This window comes from Hippopotamus amphibius, chromosome 12 (genome assembly GCF_030028045.1).
Source record: "Hippopotamus amphibius kiboko isolate mHipAmp2 chromosome 12, mHipAmp2.hap2, whole genome shotgun sequence".
In the NCBI taxonomy this organism is placed as follows: domain Eukaryota; kingdom Metazoa; phylum Chordata; class Mammalia; order Artiodactyla; family Hippopotamidae; genus Hippopotamus; species Hippopotamus amphibius.
The window spans coordinates 34,989,706-35,010,390 of NC_080197.1; the positions used below are offsets into that span (position 1 = coordinate 34,989,706).

At 45.7% G+C, this 20,685-nt stretch overlaps 1 protein-coding gene and 1 pseudogene across 1 annotated transcript in view; one reads left to right on the top strand and one right to left on the bottom strand.

Annotated features, from left to right (window-relative positions):
- Positions 1-20,685, top strand: part of RIN2 (Ras and Rab interactor 2) — a 215,060-nt gene that overhangs the window by 7,856 nt on the left and 186,519 nt on the right. The gene's annotated exons all lie outside the window — the stretch shown is intronic.
- Positions 4,647-5,221, bottom strand: LOC130832674 (60S ribosomal protein L19-like; annotated as a pseudogene).

The following is a 20,685-nucleotide window of genomic DNA, read 5'->3' on the forward strand; positions in this document are numbered from 1 at the left end:
TGACAGGAAGTGAAATGTCATCTAAACAACCATTCTCATCTCACGATCCAGACTTTGTTCAACTAAGTGCTATGCATTCGTGACTTTTTATCACACAAAAACTTTAACTTTCCATGTAGTCAAATGCCTGTACTTTTCCTTTGGATTACTTTAATTGGGTCCTGTGCATAGAAATCCTTTCTGCATCCTCAAACAACTAGACATTTACAGTTCTTATTTTGATGCTTTCTGTTTTACAGATGACTGTTTTCTTGTTTTTTGTTTTTTACTTATTTTATTTTTTTATTTATTGGCTGCATTGGATCTTCATTGCTGTGCGTGGGTTTTCTGTAGTTGTGGAGAGCGGGGGCTACTCTTCATTGCAGTGCGTGGGCTTCTTATTGCAGTGGCTTCTCTTGTTGTGGAGCATGGGCTCTAGGCGCGCAGGCTGAAGTAGTTGTGGCACATGGGCTCAGTAGCTGTGGCTCTCAGGCTCTAGGGTGCAGTCTCAGTAGTTGTGGTGCATGGGCTTAGTTGCTCCACGGCATGTGGGATCTTCCCGGACCAGAGATGGAACCCGTGTCCCCTGCATTGGCAGGTGGATTCTTAACCACTGTGCCACCAGGGAAGCCCTACAAATGACTGCTGAAATTCTGTTGGAATCACTTGGCAGATGGTTTGTGAAGTGAGAATATAGCTTAACTCTTTTGTTCCCTAATAGTCTCCCCACAGGCCCAGCGTCACTTGGTGAATAACCCAGCTCTCCCCAGCTCTGTAAAACATGCTGTATTTGGCTGAGCAAGTCCCACCCCACTTCCTGCCTCTTTATCTTTCTTTCCTTTTTTCCCCCCAAATTTTCTTGTCAATGTTCACCTTAATTCTTCCCATCAGCTTTATTCCATGGCATTAGTTTGGAATTGTATTCAGCCTAGCCACTGATTTGGGAAGACCTGAGACATTGTTTTTGATCCTCTTCCCCCAGTAGTTGAATTAGAGCCTGTAGGCATTGGTTGTGCAGATTCAGGCTTCACTGATTTCCTGGTCAGCAGGGTGTGCGGGGAAGAAGACATAAACCCCGGGCTGGTCCTGCAGGGACGTGGTTGCTTCTGGTTTCAGTGATGCTGGGAGGCATGGATCCCAGCTGACTTCTGGGATGGGGGCCAAGGTTCCTTTGGGATCTGACGTGTGCAGGTGACCCTCTGTAATTTCCGGCCTAAAGGGCCCCTGGCCTTGAAGGGGATACTTACGAATGGTGAGGGTGAGGCAGGATGGTCGTTGCATCACTCATGTTACCAAGTCCAAGATCATACTGCTTGCCACATGACAGGCCAGTAAATCGAAAAAAGAGCTGTTGGGGCAAGAAATAGGAAAGCCCGCAGACCCAGAAGATGGTGGGCTCATGCCCCAGAGAGCCATCTTACCTGAGTTAGAATTGAGGCTTCTTTTATACTAAAAGGGGAGGGGGTGCAGCTGGTTACTGTTGCAAACTTTTTGGTGCAGGAATCCTTTGTTCTTACAGCTGTCCACATAGGTCATGTCATGATGTTTCTGTAAACTTCCAAGACAGTTATTTTCTGTTCTGCAACTTTTTATCTCTATATGAATGGAGAAATGTTAAACCTTTAAAGGCCAGAGCCTCCAGAATGGGCTCTCATGTATATTTCAGGCTGTAGGTAACATTCTTAACTTGTAGCAAAAGCAGTAGAATACAAAGGTTAAAGTAAAAGAAACAGATCCAAGGTGAAGTCAGATTTGTTCTTCCCTATAATACTTGGGCAACACCCTTGGGCCCAGTTCTTGAAACCCCTGATGAAAGTTCCTCTGATGAAAGTTCTTTGTTAGTTTCCTTTGCAATTGTTGTTCCCTTGGCAGTTTGGGGTGTGAAGGAGAACAGAGCAGGTCTTGTGTCTTTTTTTTAAAGAGGTGTTTATCCCTTGTCTCTTACTAACAGGCACAGGGATAGGGGGATTTCAGAGGCTCCTCTGGCTCTTGGCTACCCCTCATTCCCAGGTGGAGCCCCTTTCATAGCCCTTGAGCGGAGGAGTGGAGGGAGGTGGGAGTGGGGACCTGTGAGACAGACAGATTGATGACAGTCTCCACTTAGGGTGTGTTCCTCAAAGCTTCTCATCCCTGTGGTGGGGTGAGGACTGACAGGTGACCTGCAGTAGACCTGACAGCTCCTGTCCCTCCCCAGGGCGGGGCCCTCTCTTGGCCATCGGTCCATGGGGTAGCCCCCCACCCCCATTCTCTCTGTAGTCTGAGATTCCTGTCTTAACACATACTTAACACACACTTGGCGTTACAAACAGCTTTCCTCTGGGCACATCTCATACCCCAGTTATACCTAATATCTTTAGCTAGTGTCTTTCTCTAAGCAGAGTGCAGGGTGACCTCAGGGCTTTCGAGCCTACATATATGGTCCCAACAATCCAAGTCCCCTCCTACACTGTGGTGTCGGCTTGGGGCATCCCCCCCATTTTTTAAAATTAATTTTTATTGGAGTATAATTGATTTACAATGTTGTGTTAGTTTCTGCTCTACAGCAAAGTGAATCAGTTATACATATATCTATATCCACTCTTTTTTAGATTATTTTCCCATATAGATCATCACAGAGTATTGAGTGGAGTTCCCTGCCCTTCTCTTAAACTCTGTTTCCACGGGACTCTGGAACCTCCCAGAAGTGGAGTCGTGTCAAAGAGCAGAGGCTGGCAGAGGATAGCAACCTCTTTCTTCTATTGAAGGGTGGCGTGGTGGCACATAGAAGGGGCACTTGCTCCTGTCCTGGCTGTCACAGAGAAGCACAGTGGAAGGGATTAGCTGGATGGACAGAGTGGTGGTGGGTTCTGCGAAGTGTGGAGAGAGGGAAGCCATGGCCCAGACCCTCTGAGGGCTCCCAGCCCAGGGAGGCAGGCACTGCACATGCGGGACCAGTGGAGACTGGTTTAGGGCATCATCAGGTCCTGAAGACCCAGCCCATGTGGACACATGGGGAGAGTCTGGGAGGGAAACGTGTCATCTGCTGCCCTAGGTGGCACAGCCCATCACGGAGGAATGCTCAGGCCCTGCAGGGAATTGTACCCTATTGTTTATCTAAGTAGAATCTCAGCGTCCTTTGTTTGTAAAAGGAGATAAGGGGAGGTCTTCACAGGAAAGATCTGGAGACGGTGTGGGACCCAGCAGAGTGGTCGCATCAGAGGCCAGCTTACTGGACTCAGGTGTCGTCGTGCCCCCCGCATGGGTCAGTCTTTAGCTGAGGGCCACCCCAAACGCTTCTGGCTCCTGCACGCAGACACAGCAGGACCATCAGCCTGAGGCCATCCTCCCGCGGAGGCACGGGCGCCGGCAGTGGCAGGGAAGATGTGCTTGAAAGTGGTTCAGGGATCCAGGCAGACCTCGGCCTGGGATGCGTGTCCTCAGCCTTATGGAAGCTGGCAGGGTGGATGGTTGGAAGGATGGTGCTTCCTCCATTTCTTGGAATGGTGTGAGGAAGCAGGAGCTTCTTACTAATTTCTGCCGCGAGGGGTAATGTGTGTGGCTTACCGGCCTGTGGTGGTCACACTGGCCCACCAGAAACCATCTCTGAAGCTTCCCCGCCATGTTGATTTCCTACAGTTATGCTGCAGGTATTTATACCCTCAGATCTTATTGGAAATAGCCAACATCATCGCAGGATGCCTGTAACTGTGCACACAGCCTTCTTGGACATAGTTCGCTCCTGGTTTCTACTGTTGTTGGCTTTAGGCTCCTTGGAGACTGATAAGGTATAGGACAGGGGACATTGAGAACCTCGGGGAACTTGAAGATCTGAAGAGCTGCTTAATCATGTCAGGAGATGACAACATAAACCTCACTGTCCCGTCCGCTCATTAAACACACGTGAGCATCTGAGCACATTCGCACCTGCAGCCCTCCATCCTTTCTGTGCTGTAGTCATCATTCTTAGCGTTCCCTGCCCCCCCAGTTCTGGTAGTTTGTACCAGCCCGCCAGTGGAAGTATAAGACCATGGGTGTGTGAATTGCTTCAAACTGGGCAATCGCAGGAGGCTTCAGAGATGAATGAAACCCATTGTTACCAGGGGCTGGGATTCAACGGTGAGGATCATCCTGGTGATAAACCACCAGTAAGGATTCCACTTATCTGCTCTTCTGAGCACCAGCAGCCAGAATAAGGGTTGAGACAGAGAAGCCAGAATAATATGGCAGGACCACATGGTCTGAGATGAGATTTTTTTAAAAGTTAAAGTATAGTTGGTTTACGATGTTATGTTCATTACTGCTGTACAGCAAAGTGATTCAGTTATACTTATATATGCATTCTTTTAAAAATATTCTTTCCCATTATCGTTTATCATAAGATATTGAATATAATTCTCTGTGCTATACAGTAGGACCTTGTTTTTTTATCCATCCTATATTTTATACTTTGTATCTGCTAATCCCAAACTCCCAGTCCATCTGCACCCCACCCCCCCACCCGCCCTGGCCTTGGCAGCCACAAGTTTGTTCTCTACGTCTGTGGTTCTGTTTCTGTTTCATGGGTAGGTTCATTTGTGTCATATTTTATTTTATTTATTTATTTATTTTTGGCAGACAGAGGCTTGTTTTTTATTGATTGATCTATGTAATTGCCGAGGCCACCATGTGCAGAGAAGAGGGGGAGAACTTTATTTCTTGGACAGAGTCTTGATGATTTCCTCCTTTTTGGCCTGGAGCTGCTCTTCACAGCGCTTGCAGTCTTCCTTCATCTTAGACCTGCGGACCTCAGCCTGGTCCCCCAGAAGCTTCTTACAAGCCTTGTCTGCCTTCAGCATGTGGATATGCTCTGCTTGTTTTAGAACATGTTACCCTTCACGTTCAGGTACAGGCTGTGATACATGTCGCGATCAATCTTCTTAGATTCACGGTATCTTCTGAGCAGCTGGTGCAGAATTCTCATCCTTCTCATCCAGGTTACCTTCTCGGGCATTCGAGCATTGGCAGTACCCTTTTGCTTACCTATTCCCCTATGCCTGCCCTTCTGGTGGGCCAAGGTGTTTTTCCAGCATCGAGCCCGGGAATGGACCATCACAGGCTTCCAGATGATCAGCCCATCTTTGATCAGTTTCCGGATCTGCTGACGGGTGTTGGCATTGGCGATTTCAACAGTCTCACTGAGGTCCAACCAGACCTTCTTTTTGCCACAGCGGAGGACACTGGAGGCAAGCCTCTTCTGAAGTCTGAGCATACTCATGGCTGCAGCCGCAGCAGCAACAAAAGGAAAGCTGTATCATATTTTAGATTCCACATATAAGTGATATCAGATGCTATGGGTCTTTCTCTTTCTGACTTACCTCACTTAGTATGATAATCTCTAATTGCATCCATGTTGCTGCAAATAGCATTATTTTGTTCTTTTTCTATAGCTGAGTAGTGTTCCATTTGTATATATATACCACATCTTTATCCATTCATCTGTCAGTGGACATTTAGGTTGTTTCCATGTCTTGGCTATTGTGAATAGTGCTGCTATGAACACAGGAGTGCGTGTGTCTTTTTGAATTATAGTTTTTTCTGGATATATGCCCAGAAGTGGAATTGTTGGATCATGTTGTAATCCTATTTTTAGTTTTCTGAGGAACATCCATACTGTTTTCCACAGTGGCTGCAAAAACTTATATTCCCACCAACAGTGTAGGAGGGTTCCTTTTCTCCACACCCTCTCCAGCATTTATTATTTGTAGACTTTTTAAATGATGGCCGTTTTGACTGGTGTGAGGTGGTACCTCATGGTAGTTTTGATTTGTAGTTCTCTAATGATTAGCAATGTTGAGCATCTTTTCATGTACCTGTGAGCCATCTTTATTTCTTCTTTGGAGAAATGTCTGTTTAGGTCTTCTGACCATTTTTGGATTGGGTTTTTTTTTTAGTTGTTGTTGAGTTGTATGAGCTGTTTGTATATTTTGGAAATTAAGCCCTTGTCAGCCACATCATTTGCAAATATTTCTGAGATGAGATTTTAAACATTATGATTCAAGATCTCGAGATCTATCATCAGATCTAATTTTAACTGTTGATATAAGGTGGAAATCAATCTCTTTCTCAGTTTTTTCTAAAGTATTTTTCACTTAGTGTAAGTATCAAGAAACCATTAAAATAACAATTGGAAGAGAAAAAAATGATCAACTGGAAGGATAAGAGAAAATGAATAGTATGAAAAAGTAGCATTTTCACTACTGTTTTGCCATAAGTCTATTTAAACCTCTAGGTCTTAGTTGGTATTTACTGTTCTACAGGATTCTCTATACATCCCATGAAAGGAGAACAGGAAAGTAGGGAATGCTTCACGGAAAGCCATACTCAGTTCTTCCAGAGAGAGAAAAAGAACCTGGTGTAAGAATCAAGACTTCTCAAAGATTTTGAGATTTTGATGCTTCTGTAAATTAAACATCATTCTAGAAACAGAGATAAAAGTCAATAAACATGGTAAAGTAGTTGTTGCTTGACTGAACTGAAGGTGCTATACAGCTGTATGATTAAGTGTTATTTAATTTAACAAAACTGCCTTTGAGGAAACTTTTTTTTTTTGGTGAGTGCTGGGAAAATGGACCAAGCTACGAAGCCATTTGACTTCAAGCATGTTTACACACCATATGAAAACCCAGCACAGAAGCAAGGAGAAAGCCCTCTGACCAATAAAGCATTTTCTGATATACTTAACATTTAACAGAAAAGGTCTGCGAATGGATGTCGGTGAGGGGACACAATCTGCCTTGCCCTCTGTCTCAGGAAGGGGTTGTGGAATCTTGTTTTTCCTGTGGCGTTGCTTTGGCTCAGCCACCGCAGTGCTCTGCAATCCACTGACCCTGCCCCCTGGTCACTGCCCCTCGCCCACACCACATCCTCACCTGCGTCCTTCCCAGCTCAGATTTCAGGGTCTGGGGTCATATCCCTTCCTTTGCATAAACCTTAATTTTCTCATCCTCTCTCTCAGGGGACTCCCCTGACTGAATCCAACCCCTGGTCTGTGTCTGCACCAGGCAGGTGGACAGGCTGGAAAACCACAGGCACATTGAGGGTTCGTGGCATTGATCTCAGGGGGCCCTGTTCCGTTTATCTGTCCATTCACTCTCCCCTTCGGATCAGATTTGACAGACTTAAAAAAAAATCACATTGACATATATAGGGGAGGGAGATGAAGTTTGGGAAAGGAACACTACTCAGCTATTTCATTTTCCTTTCTCCCTGATCCTATCATATTTCATTGACTTAAAGTGTGCTGACAGCCACCTCCTAAATCAATTTCACAACCCACTAATGGGCTTGGAAAAAAAGAAGCTCAGGGCTATTTCATGCTGATTCCTCCCTTCTCAAACCTCCCACTCACTCCACACCCTCCTCACTCTCAATCGATGACCTTACTTCCTATTTCACTGAGATGCTAGAATTAGAAGGACTTGTATCACTCCTGCCCTGAAACTAACAACAGACCTGCAACTGGATGCACCTGCTCTGCCTGCCTCCTGCCACGGTGGATAAAACGTCTGTGCTTCTCTCTGGGGTCCACCCCTGCACTGGTGCAGTGGACCCCAACTTCTCCCCATACTTGAGGCCATCCCTCCCGCAGTTGCTCCCTCTTTGTCCTGGGTCACCGGTTCCACCAGTCCTTTCCATCCATGTACAATCATACTGTAATATCCCCATCTTTAGAGAGGCTTCCCTTGACCACACATCTGCCTCCAGCTCCTCCCTCCTCACAGGGGGTCTGTGCTCCCAGTCTCTAATCCCCCTTCCATTCTTTCCTAGACCCACTCCCATCAAGGTGTTGTACCTTGATCTGACCTTGTCAGGGGTACCCGTGACTCCATGTCACCAAATCCCGTGGCCAGTTTTTGGTCCCCATCTCCTTTGATCTTTCAATAACATCAGACACAGGTGCCCGCCCTTCCTTCTTACAAATACTTGGCTTTCAACACCACACTTTCCCTTGCTTTCCCTGCTTTGCTGGGGGCTCCTTCTCAACCTCCTTTATGAGCGCCCCCCCCCCCCATTTCCCTAATCCCTGACCATCAAGTGCCTTGGGGCTTAGTCCTTGGTCACTTCTAGCTGATCCTTCCGTTAGGTGATCTCATCCAGCCGTGCTGCTCTCAATCCTACCTGCATGTGATGGTCTCCCACTCAGGCCCCTCCCTGAACTGCAGATGCTATTGGGTACCCAGTGACATCCTAGATATCTGCACTTGGTGGGTTCATAGGAATCTCAGACTGGATGTGTCCCAGGCAGACCCCTTGTTCTGCCTGCCTGGCCCTGCCCTCTCCTCTCACTTCCCCAGCTCATCCAATAGCTCCATTCTCCCAGGTTTTCAGGCTCAACACGGTGGACTGCCCACCCCCCACCCCTAACCCCACCCCCCAGCCCCACCCCCAAGTATCCTGCATCCAATCCATCAGCAGGTTTTGTCAGCTCTGCCTTCAAGCGGTATCCCTGAGCTGGCCACGTCTCACCTGCCCACTGCCACCACCTCCAAGCCCCCATCCTCTCTCACCTGCAGTCCTGCAGTGTCCGCCCGATGGATGGCCTTGCTCTGTTCTTGCCTCCCTGCAGTGTTTCTCTCCATGGGGTACTCACAGCTGACTTTTTAAAACATGTTACTTCCTTTCCCTCCAGTTTTCATCCCACTCAGAGTAAAATCCACAGCCTTCTCCACAACCTGCAAGCCCCTTTACGATCAGGGCTTGGCACCATCTTACCCTCCTCCCACTCACCCATTGGGCGCTAAGCCGACCCCCCTTCCAGCCCTCCCTGGCTCCTCCTTAGCTTGGGATGTGCTCCCTCCAGATCTCTGCGTGACCCACCCTCACTGCCTCTGGTCTCTCCTGAGCATCACTGCAGAGAGGGTGTCCCTGCTCCCACCATGGGGAAAACAGCACATCTGCCCACGCCCTCCTCAGGTCTCCCGCAGTGTCTGTGCCTGATACGCACTGGGAAAGTCGGGATTTGTCTGGTTTGTCCCCAGAGTAGCGCTGGCAGATCTATAGCAGGTACTTAATAAATACTTGTAGAATTAAACAGCTAAGGCATGAAGATTCTTGAAGGCTTGGGAAGGATGGATAAAGAGCCAAAATTTTCTTTTGGGCTAAAAATAAAAATACGCCTGTTGAGAAGCAGCCTTCCAGTTTCCTGTAGGAGCCACTGCCCACTGAGCTGCCCCAGCCCAGGGCCCTGGGGCCATGCTGTGGAATCAGGAAGAACACTAGCTATGGACAGCCTTTCTCTTGATTCTTCTCCCCAAGAGCTGGAAAAAGTTTCTGCAAGAGAGATTTTTTAAGTACGTGTAGTGCTCAAATTAAGATAGAGATAAAGACTTTGGAAATTCAAATGCAGCCTCCAGATGTGAGGGTGTGGGCTGGAGGATGATGATGCTTAAAGCTAATAAAGGCTCCGGCCCCTGGAGAGTCACTTCCCTTCTCCTGAAGAGGATGCTGTCCTGCAAACGCCCATCACGGACAAGTTTCAACCCAAGTGCGTGACTGGAGGGGCCAGGCAGGACCGCTACATAATTTGCGGGGATTGATGCAAAATGAAAATAGGGGCCCCCTGGTCAAATGTTAATAATTTCAAGGTGTTAGCAGAGCGTTAAACCAAGTATGGGGCCTTGGTTTAACTACCGACTCGCCACCGGCCGTGTGAGACGTGAGCTTCCGCTGACCAGGGCTTCAAGGTCCCAACTGACAAGACACCAGCCAGGGGCACTGGGTACCTTTGAGGTGGTTACCTCGTGTGTCATCCCCTGGGACACAAGAAGTGGTTTTATTTTCCCTCTTTTTTCAGCTTGTCGACCTGAAGCACAGAGAGGTTAAGTAACTTGTCTGTGATCACGAAGTGTGAAAGTGCAAGAGCAGGAAATTCAAGCCAGATCTGTCAAACGCCAGGACCTGTGCTCTTAGCAGCACCCTAGCACGTCTCCAGAGCATCTCTTTGTGGAAATATGAAGGTGTGTTAGATTTCTAGGGCTGCCATAACTCCCTCTGCAGGTGCCAAGGATGAAACCCTTCCGGGCCCCTCTCCTACCTTCTGGTGGCCCTGGGCAATCCTCAGCCTGCGGACGCAGGGCTCCAGGCTCCTTCTGCATCCTCCTGGGTATCCTCCCTCTGTGTCCACACATGGCCTTTCCTCTGCGCATGTCTGCGTCCAGATTTCCCCTATTTATAAGGACTCGGGTCATAGTGGATTAGGGACTTAAAGACCTCATCTGAACTTGATGAAATCAGCATAGACCCTATTTCCAAATAAGGGCCCATTCTGTGTGGTGCTGGGAATCAGGACCCCACTGGTCTTTTGGGGGGAACATAGTTCAACCTATAACAGGATGTAAAGTTGGAAGCTGATCAAATATGCAGGAAGTGTGACCAATGCACACAGTCAGAAGCAGAGTCAGGCATTCTTGCTGGTGAGGAGTTATTCTGTGGTCAAAGCACCGGAAAGGAAGCGCCTCTCTCCTGCACTTCTGTCTCGTCCTCAGGGTGGAGAGTCCTCAGCACCCTCCCAGGAGTGGATGGAAGCCGAGAATGGGAGATGAAGGCTTAAAGAGATGACAGGCGGAGTGGGTGGATCTTGACTGCCGGTTTGGAGGTGTGCTGTCTGTTAAACACCGCACTGGTTTCAGTGATGTCCTTTGGCGCTGGCTGCCAGGGTCTCTGGAGAGTCAGCCCTTATGAACCACAGCTTCTCCTGCTGCTGCCTCAGGGCTTGTTAGAGACCAAATGACTCGATTTGGAAGATAAGTAGTAGAACTTCCAGATTCCTAATGATGCAGCGATGCTGATCACATCCTATGAAAAATCACATCATGGAGTGTGACACTAAAAATAAAATAATAAAAAGTATTCTATGATATTACATAAATACCATAAAATAATATATACCTATGATAAAAAGAGTAAATTTAGCATTATAGAAACTCACAATCCTGCCCTTGCTTTCCCGCTGACCAGCGCAATGACCTTGGAGGTTCCTCTGTTTAAACCTGCATTCTGTCTCATGGAACCACTGCTGTCTTGCAGGGGCAGGATTCGGAGGTCTCTGCAGGCTCCCCTCCTTTTTCTCACAGAAAACTGGTGGGGGCAGAGCTCAGGTTCCTGAACTCTGCTTACGTAAAGTATCTGAACCAGCTCCAGCACCCAGCATCTCCTGCCTCCCCCCCCCCCCCCCCCCCCCCGCCACACACACACCAGGAGCCAGGCACTGAAGCAGGAGAGACCCTTAGGGTTGTTCCAGAGGACGGGTGACAACACCTGTGCTCAGTGGAACCAACCCTGACCTGTGTTTCCAGAGGAAGTCAGACAGGAATGTGGACTGGGCACATTGTATTTCTCTTGGAGCAGTGTGTGATAAAAGGGATATTTTTACAAGTAGAGAAAGAAATGGGGGAAAGATCTAGAGCCAGAGATCGCAGAAGATGGACATGAATATTTAGCCAGGAAAAGCCATGATTCCCCCTGTCTGCTGCCTCTGTGGCACATGAAGGAATTGATAGTGCTGGGAGAAAAGCATTCCTATCCTAGAAAAAGGGTCGAAGGGAATGAAACCCTTGCATTCATGCAAAGCGCTGTTACGGACCACGTGTCAGGAGCTGAACTGAATGGGTGGGGTACCCACCTTTGTGCTCCCCTGAGTCTTCCTGACCATCATCACAGTCCAGGCCATCCTGTTGCCTTGTGAGGAGGAGGATGTATAGTTGCCCCGTATCCACTGGTTCTGCATCTGTGGGTTCAACCAACTGTGGGTCAAAAATATTTTTTAAGAAATCCCGAAAGTCCCCAAAAGCAAAACTTGAATTTGCTGTGTGCCAGCAACTATTTACATAGCATTTACATTGTATTTACAACTGTTTCCATTGTATTAGGTATTATAAGTCATCTGGAGATGACTTAAAATATATGGGAGGATGTGCCTAGGTTATGTGCAGACACTACACCATTTTCTGTAAGGGACTCGAGCACCCGTGGATTTCAGTATCTGAGTGATTGTAATAGGATTTTATCTTAAAAAGAGCACCCTGACTGCTGGTTACAGAAAGGGTTTCAGTGGAGCAAGAGTGGCCTCGATGGGAGAAGTCTGATTCTTCAGAGGGCGGCTCTGGGCTCTCGGGAAGAATCAGAGGCACAATTTAGAGAAGACCCAGCAGAGCTCAGAGATGGATTTGATGTGAGGTGTGCGAAGAGGAAATCATCCTGGATGATTGACCACTCGGGGTAGTGGAGGTGCCGTCGAAGGAGATGGTAAACCTGGCAGGAAAAGGTGTGACCCTGAAGAGTCCTCTGTTGTATGTTTTAAATGTGAAGTGAAAGTGGAAGCTCAGGTGTAGGTGTCAAGGAGGCTGCCTCCAGGGTTTGGAGCCTAAGGGAGCTCTGGCCTGCAGACCCACATTTAGCCGTGTCAGTGTATCTAAAGCTGGGAGAGGTGGCATTGCCTACGGAAGGGTATGAAGATGTTGTCAGAAGTGCAGAATTTTATGTTTCTAGATCTGGTGACCGGAGTCTGAAAGTGTTGCAGCTCAAGGATTGCTGCTGGTTCATTTCTCTTAACTGCTTGACTTCCCGGCAGACAGAGCCCCTCTGGTGGTTGGGACTCAAGACATTCACATCTGATGGAGAAGGGCCTTGGGGCTGAAGAGACCACTTGATTTTGGCAGGAGCCTCTAGATAGAGTCTGAAGGGGTGACCGCGCTGGGAGTCATGGTGAGAGCTGACCTTTATTGAGTGTGCCTAGTCCATGCACTCTCCTATTAAGTGCTTGTACCAATCCTGAAGATGGGTACTCTTCTTACTCCCATTTGACATTGGGAAGACAGAGGCGTGAACAGCATGAGTGACCTGCTCAAGGTCAAGCTAATCAGGGCTGGAACAGTTTGGCCTCAGGTATATCCATGGACAGAGCCCGATTCTCCAAGTTAGTCGGCTGAGGAACTTTCCATCACATGACCCACGGTTGTGCAGGTGGGTGTGGGACTCCGTGCGTCCGCAAGCCTGTGTTCCCCTCCCCCACCCGCTGTCTGAACCTCCAGCTCAGTTCCCACCACACCTGTAGAGAAATGCTCAGGAAATCTGGTTTCACAGTTTCCCTCTGAAATGGAAATACTTACACAAATATTTTTGTGACATGTATATTGTTCATTAAACACTTTCCTAGGCATTCTCAAGCCTCCATCCTTTCTGTGCCCTAAAGTCTACCAACAATCTCTTTGCAGTGAGTTGATGAAATAGGAAAAGGGGTGAAGGGAGGCTGTGGTGGTATGAAGGCGTAGGTGCACTGCCCCACCCCCGTCCCACCCCGCTTTTAACTATCGTTTATTTCTAAGGCCATGTTGCTGGTGGACCACCAAATTCTTTAATTAACAAAGAATTTCAACGAATAGATTGGTTATAGTTTTTTCCTTCTTTTTTAATTGTAAAATATAACAAAATTTACCATCTTAAACTGTATTCAGGTTGCTGTGAAACCATCACCACCTTCTATCCACAGAACTCTTTTCATCTTTCCAAACTGAAATATCCACTAAACAATAACTCCCCATCCCTGTCCCTCCAGCTCCTGGCAGTCACCACTCTACTTTCTGTCTCTGATTTTGACAACTCTGGATACCTCATACAAGTAGAATCATACAGTATTTTTCTTGTTTACTGGCTTATTTCATTTAGCATAAATACAGTGTATTTACCACATGAAATACTGGCTTATTGCACTCAGCATAATGTCCTCAAGGTTCAACCATATTGTAACACGTGGCAGAATTTCCTTCCTTTTTAAGGCTGAATAACATTCCATTGTATGTAATACTACATTTTGTTTATCTGTTAATCTGTCAGTGGACACTTGGGTTGCTTCTGCCTTTTGACTGATGTAAATAATGCTTCTATGAACATGCATGTTCAAATATCTCTTTGAAAGAAATATTTGTTTTCAATTTTAGGGATGTATGCCCAGAAGTGGAATTGCTAGATCATCTGGTAATTCTATTTTTAATTTCTTGAGGAACCGCTATACTGTTTTCCATAGCAGCTTCACCATTCTGTGTTCCCACCAAGAGTTCACAAGGGTTCCAATTTCTCCACATCTTCAACACTTGTTATTTTGTTTTTGGGGGGGTGTTTTTTTTTGTGGTTTTCTATAATAGTCATCCTAATGGGTGTGACATAGTATCTCACTGTGGTTTTGATTTGCCTTTCTCTAATGGTTACTTACATGGAGCATCTTTTTATTTGCCTTTTGGTCACTTGTGTATCTTCTTTGGAGAAAATTTTCCTCAAGCCTTTTGACCATTTTTAAATCTAGTTGTTTGTTTTTGTTGTTGAGTTGTAGAAGTTCTCTCTCTATTCTGGATATTAATCTTTTATCAGGTACATGCTTTGTGAATATTTTCTCCCATTCTGTGGGTTGCCTTTTTCCTCAATTGCTTGTGTCCTTTCAGGCACACATGTTTTCAATTTTGACGTTGTCCAGTTTATCTATTTTTTTTCCTGTTGTCTGTGCTTCTGGTGTCATACCAAGAAATTATTGCCAGATCCAATGTCTTGAAGTTTTTCTCCTATATTTTCTTCCAAGAGTTTTATAGTTTTAGCTTTTACACTTCGGATTGGATCTGTTTTGAATTAATTTTTGTATATGGTATGAGTTAAGGGACCAACTGCATTCTTTTGCATGTGGATATCCAGTTTTCCTAGCACCATTTGTTGGAAAGACTGTCCTTTCCTCATTGAATGGTCTTGGCACCCTTATTGAAAATTATTTCACCAAACATGCGTGGGTTTATTTTTGGGCTTTCTGTTCTAATCGCTTGGCCTTTATGTCTGTCTTTATGCCAATACCACATTACTTTGATTACTGTAGCTTTATAGTAAGTTTAGAAATTAGAAAGTGTGAGTCTTCTAACTTTGTTCTTCTTTTTCAAGATTGTTTTGGCTATTCAGGGTTTCTGGAGATTCTGTATGAATTTTAGGATGAATTTCTCAATTTTTGCAAAAAAATTTTGCTAGGGATTGAATTACATCTGCTTAGTATCAACATCTTAACAATGTAAACTCTTCCAGTCCATAAACACTGAATGTCTTCTCATTTATTTGTGTCTTCTTTAACTTCTTTCAGCAACATTTTGTAGTTTTCAGTGTGTGTCTTTTGCCTCCTTGGCAAATTTTAAATTTATTCCTAAGTATTATATTCTTTTTAATGTGATTGTAAGTAGAATTGTTTTCTTAATTTCCTTTCTGTATTGTTCATTTTAAATGTATAGAAACACAACTGATTTTTGTGTGTTGATTTAGTATCCTGCAACTTTGTTGAATTCTTTTATTAGTTCTAATTGTTTGCAGAATTTTTAGGATTTTCTAACGTATAAGATCATGTCATCTGTAAACAGAGATAACTCTTCTTTGTTTTCCAATTTGGATACCATTTGTTTTTTTCTCTTACCTAATTGCTCTGGCTAGGGCTTCTAGTACTGTGTTGAATAAAAGTGGTGAAAGTGGGCATCCTTGTCTTATTTCTGATCTTAAAAATAGGAGGGAGTGTTTTTTAATCCTCCTCCATCCTTTAATCCTTCTCCATCATTAATAGAAGAGTGTTATGGTTGTTTTTTTTTTTTTTTCATTCTGTTTGAATGTGGAACCTTTAAAAGGGCTGAGGATGCAGGCAGAGGTTGTGGAAACCATGGTGAGGCTGGGAGGGGAAGGATGCTGATGGGCCAGATGCTGGAGCTCTGCTAGAGGAACCACAAGGAAATGGGGAATAAGTGTGTGACTGAGCTGTGCCTCCAGGAGTGGGGCTGCACCAACCACTGGTGTCCTGGTCCACACAGCTCCTTCCCCTCTAAGCCCAGGGGACCCCTTCCCCATCTCCACCCCCCTGGGCCCCTCTGCCTGTGGCTCCCTGCTCACCTGTCTGCGGGGTCTTTGCCCCAGTGGAGAGCCAGGGGAGGGTAGCCGCAGTCTCACTGAGGAAAAGGTGGTTTGGAACCTGAGCTCTGCTTTCTTCACATGTTTTTTTCCTCCACACGGGAAGTTTTAAATCCCACACTCCAGTTACCATGATATGATACCACAGGGATTAAACAGGCTTTTATAAATTGTTGGTTAGACTTGACCACAACCCCCCCCCCAAAAAAAAAAGCCTGGAGGTTCCAGAAAATGACCATTTAAAACTAAACCCTTAAGGAAACTGGAGCCATCTTGACTCACAGCAGAAACATTCACCAGTATTTTTCTCTAACTTTATATTTGCTTCCAGCTGAGAATCAACCTTCTTTGTGATGACGGGGATTTCCTGTTCACATGAAATCTTTCATGTCTCTGGTGCAGTTTTCATTCCACACGAATTCGAAAATACTGTGAAAAAAAACCAAAATGCTTGGTGGGGAGGGGCAGAGCCTTGCTTTGTGGCATCCTTGGGCTTTTACTTTGTTTGTTTGTTTTTTTAAGTCAGATTTCACTCTTAGAAACAAAAGCATAATTGAATATTGGGAGACTTGGGACCTCTGATTAAAATTGACACTTGCTACAGTCTAGTTTTACAGGGTGTGATTTCACTCCAAATCTAATGAAATTCCCAGAAAGGCAAATAATGCTATAGAAGCTGTATTTCCAATGGAAAAAAAACCATGTCTCTATTTGAGGTCTAGCTGAATAGATTTTTATTTGTTTGAGAAAGAAAAATAAAGTCTCCTGATACAGAAGAGAGAACTTTAGAAATGCAAAGGGTATTATTGCCCCTGGGCATTTACAAATTTATAAATTATCTACATGAACATGCTTCCTTGACAGGTGTTACAAAATAGGTGCAGTATTGGTGTTCAGACAGGATGGTGAATTAAATTTGCATGAGTATTTACATAGACAAAGAACTTTAGATAACAAAAGAGCCTAAAAATTGTTGAATCCTAGCACCTAACTTTACAGAAGGGAAAACTGAGTCCTAGAAAAGTTAAATTATGTGCTCAGGTTCTTACAACTCACACACTTCACATTTGAGGCCCTGTGGGCCATTTATTTAGATATTTCTGGGGTGAATAACAGTTATGTTTGATTTTAATCTTACATCATTAGTTGCTTTCTATTCCCATTTCTGGAGAGAAAACAGCCTAACCTAGAAGGCAAGACATTTCATGTTTTTATTTGTTTTTATGATATGTGATATAAATTGTACTTTTATGACCAAGTTATTTTTAGCCTTTTGGATTTTTCTTTTTAGTTTGTTGCTTCAAGTGTGTTACCTGCTTTGATTTCACACTGATCTTTTTCTTATTTGTTCAAATTAAATAAGTTAAAAAAAACAAACTAGAAAACAGAAAACTAAACATCATCTTTGCTCTTTTTGTTCTGGACATCACAGAGGACAATGTTATATGAAACAAGCCTGAGTAGAACAGTGATCCAGAGGAGCTGGACTCTGAGACCTTAAAGAACTAATCTTGGTCATAATTGTCTTTTTATGGGATTGTCTGAGAGTGGTTATGATTTACAAAAAAAACAAAAGTCTAAGTTGAAGAGAGCTCTTTTGATGAGAATTTTTTAAAAGTCTGTGACTAAAAGGAAAATAGTTCCCACCATGCTGGGAACTTTCTCGACTTCATTGCATTCTGGGTTCCTACACGGTTTGTAAAGTAAGTGCTTTGGTCCCCTTTTACAGATGGGTAAACACAGGCTCTGAGAAGTTAAGTGAGCTTGTCCCAAGTCAGAGAGTTAATAAGTGGGGCCAGAGCCAAGATTTGAAAACAGGAGCAGACTTCCCATGCCACATCCCAAACGCAGGTACAGAGTCCCATCTCCGATTCTTAGCTCAGGGCAGGTGCTGGGAGAGCCCCAAGTCCCTTGGGTGCAAGGAGGGAAACTGAGACCCAGAGAAACCACAGACTTGGCTCCTTAGTGTCTGGGATGGTGGTCCAGGCCTCCTGACTTTCCCATGACACCAGGGCTCCCTGAAGACCCGCAGTGGAGCGTCTGGATCTTGAATCGGGGAACAATCCAAAGAGTAGAGTTTGGATTGAGGAACATACTAAGTTGAAAAGTACGAATACCCAAGAGTAAATTCAAAGTAACTTAAAAGAGAAGATAGGACCATGTAGCCGGCCCCGTGAGGATGCTCATGGCAGTGTTTCGGAGGATTCATCCACCTGGGTCACTGCAAAGCGGTACAAGGAGACCTGCCTGGTGATGCTTCGTGCAATTCTGGGTCCAAAAAGTGATGTCGGGCCTGGGAGGGGATCGCAGTGAGAACGGGGAGGGTGTCTGATTTCTGGCTCAGTTCTCACTAAATCAGCCAAGTCTACAAGACAGATCCTGCATCTTGTGTGTCAAAGTGAGACCAGGCATTAAAAACCCACATCAAAAATAACCTTCATGGTGGTAATGATAACAGCAGTTACTCTCCATCGCGTGCTGCCGTGCCCCGCAGCTAAGGGCGTTTACGGTTATGTTATTGAACCTTCCAGTCGTTAAGTTGAAGGATTGTGATAGATCTCCAAAAAGCACACAATCAGCAAAACCAGATGCGGAGGAGCAGTGTTGAAGGAAACTTCTGGTTTGTTTTTGCAGAGACTCACTCTGAACACAGCTGGCCCCCTGGCCGGTGTAAGAAGGAGGAGGACGGAGTGAGCCGCTCATAGGGCAGCTTCTCTGGGCCAGGCCCTGGGCTGGACGTGCCACTGATGTCAGCTCATCCCATTCTTACTACACCCTGGGGGTGAGCCGTTTCTGCCCACCAATCATGGGTCAGCAGAACTAAACTTCAGGCAGGCATAATTCACGAACTTGGGATCCCGAGACGAGGAGATGTAGAAGCCGGCATTTGAATAAGGACCGTGATTCCAAATTCCAGGACCCCTGCTGCCTGCCAGGATGAAAATCAGATTCATTTTGGCCATGCTTGTCAAACTGTAGCCAAACAGAGAGCCTCAAATAAGTAAGTGTCCTTAGTTCCAAATGTTAGAAATTCGAGTATTTTTACAAACCTGAACACATAGAGGTTTTCTAAAATAAAACCGTTACTGCTGAGACAATGCAGCCTCACCACACTGGTAAAAGTATCACAGCTATTTGCTTACAAAGCACAAGCTGCCCAAGCCTAGCACAACCCACCCCACTCGGGAAGTCAGAATATTTGCCCTAAAGAAACATTGTTACGGCTTGTGTAATAGTTGAGTCTTTTTCCTCCCTGTGATCACCTCTTTAATAGATAATAGCTTTCATTTCTGATTAGAAAGGTAATGTCTACTTATACACAATTTGAACAATTCAGAAAAATTCAGAGGTGGAAATACAAAACACCAAAGCTCATTGATGGAATTCTTGGGCCAGAGTGGAATGTGATTCAGAGCATGAGTTGGTGATGGAGAAGATACTTCCTGAGAAACTTCATCCATCATGAAGGCAGCTATATGATTGTAAAGTTGCATACGACTGGGGCTGTTGTTCAAAGGAAAGCATTAAAGTAGCCTGGACGTCGTCATGACTCAGTACTGTCTGCAGAGACAGCTTCTCGTCACGGTCATGAATTTCTGGGTTTTGAAGAAGCACTGCCTCTGGAAAAGTCCCATCACAAGGGGAGATGGTATTTCGTTCTCTGATGAGACATCATGTACCCAGCCCTCCTCTGAACCTGGGGTGTCATAAATCTCAGGGCAAACCCTGTGTGGACAGGGGTATCACTGTGGGACCCCCATGAAGCAGTGCAATTAGGTGAAGCGTGTAGCCTCCAGGAGACAGCTGGCGCTGAGGCAAGAGGCCGGCGGAGAGGCAGTGCCATGTGGTGTATTCTAAAGCCATGGGGGGCTTCCTAGGTGGTGCAGTGGTTAAGAATCCGCCAGCCAATGCAGAGGACACGGGTTTGATCCCTGCTCCAGAAAGATCCCACATGCCACAGAGCAACTAAGCCCTTGTGCCACAGCTATTGAGCCTGCACGCAACTGTTGAGCCTGTGCTTTAGAGCCCGTGAGCCACAACTATTGAGCCCATGGGCCTCAACTGCTGAAGCCCACATGCCTAGAACCTGTGCTCTGCAACAAGACAAGCCATGGGAATGAGGAGCCCGCGCACCACAACGAAGAGTAGCCCCTGCCCACTGCAAATAGAGAAAGCCTGTGTACAGCAACGAAGACCCAACATAGCCAATAAATAAATATATAAATTTATTAAAAAAAAAAAAAGGCCACGGGACCTCCACTCACCAGCTGTGTGTATTGAGGCAAATGAATGAACCTCTCTGGGCCACAGTTTCTTCATATGTGAAATGCAGCTAAGAACAGCCCCTGCCACAAAAGAGACTATTACAAAGAGTTATGCATGTGTAATTGTTCGGTCTGATGGGCAGTGAGGACAATAACAGAGGTCCTGAATGGGGGCCGGGCCTCTGCGCGTTTTACTCCAGGTGTCCTAGTAACAGAGATGCAGAGTGGCCGCAGCCTGACTGGATGGTTGCAATTTTTTCCCGAGGTTAGTAAATAAACCCCAAACTTTCAGGGTTTAACACACAAAGGTGTATGTCTGGCAGTGCGTGTTGGACGGCTCTTCTGCAGGTGGGGGCTCAGGGCCCCGAGCTGTCCTTCCTGCAGTGTGTTGTCGGGAACACATGGTTACAGGGTCACTTCAGGAGGGGCGAGGGGGCTGGAGACTGGGGGGATAAATGCTGCATCTGAGGAGGACACACATCACTTCTGCCCATGTTTACCTGGACAGAAC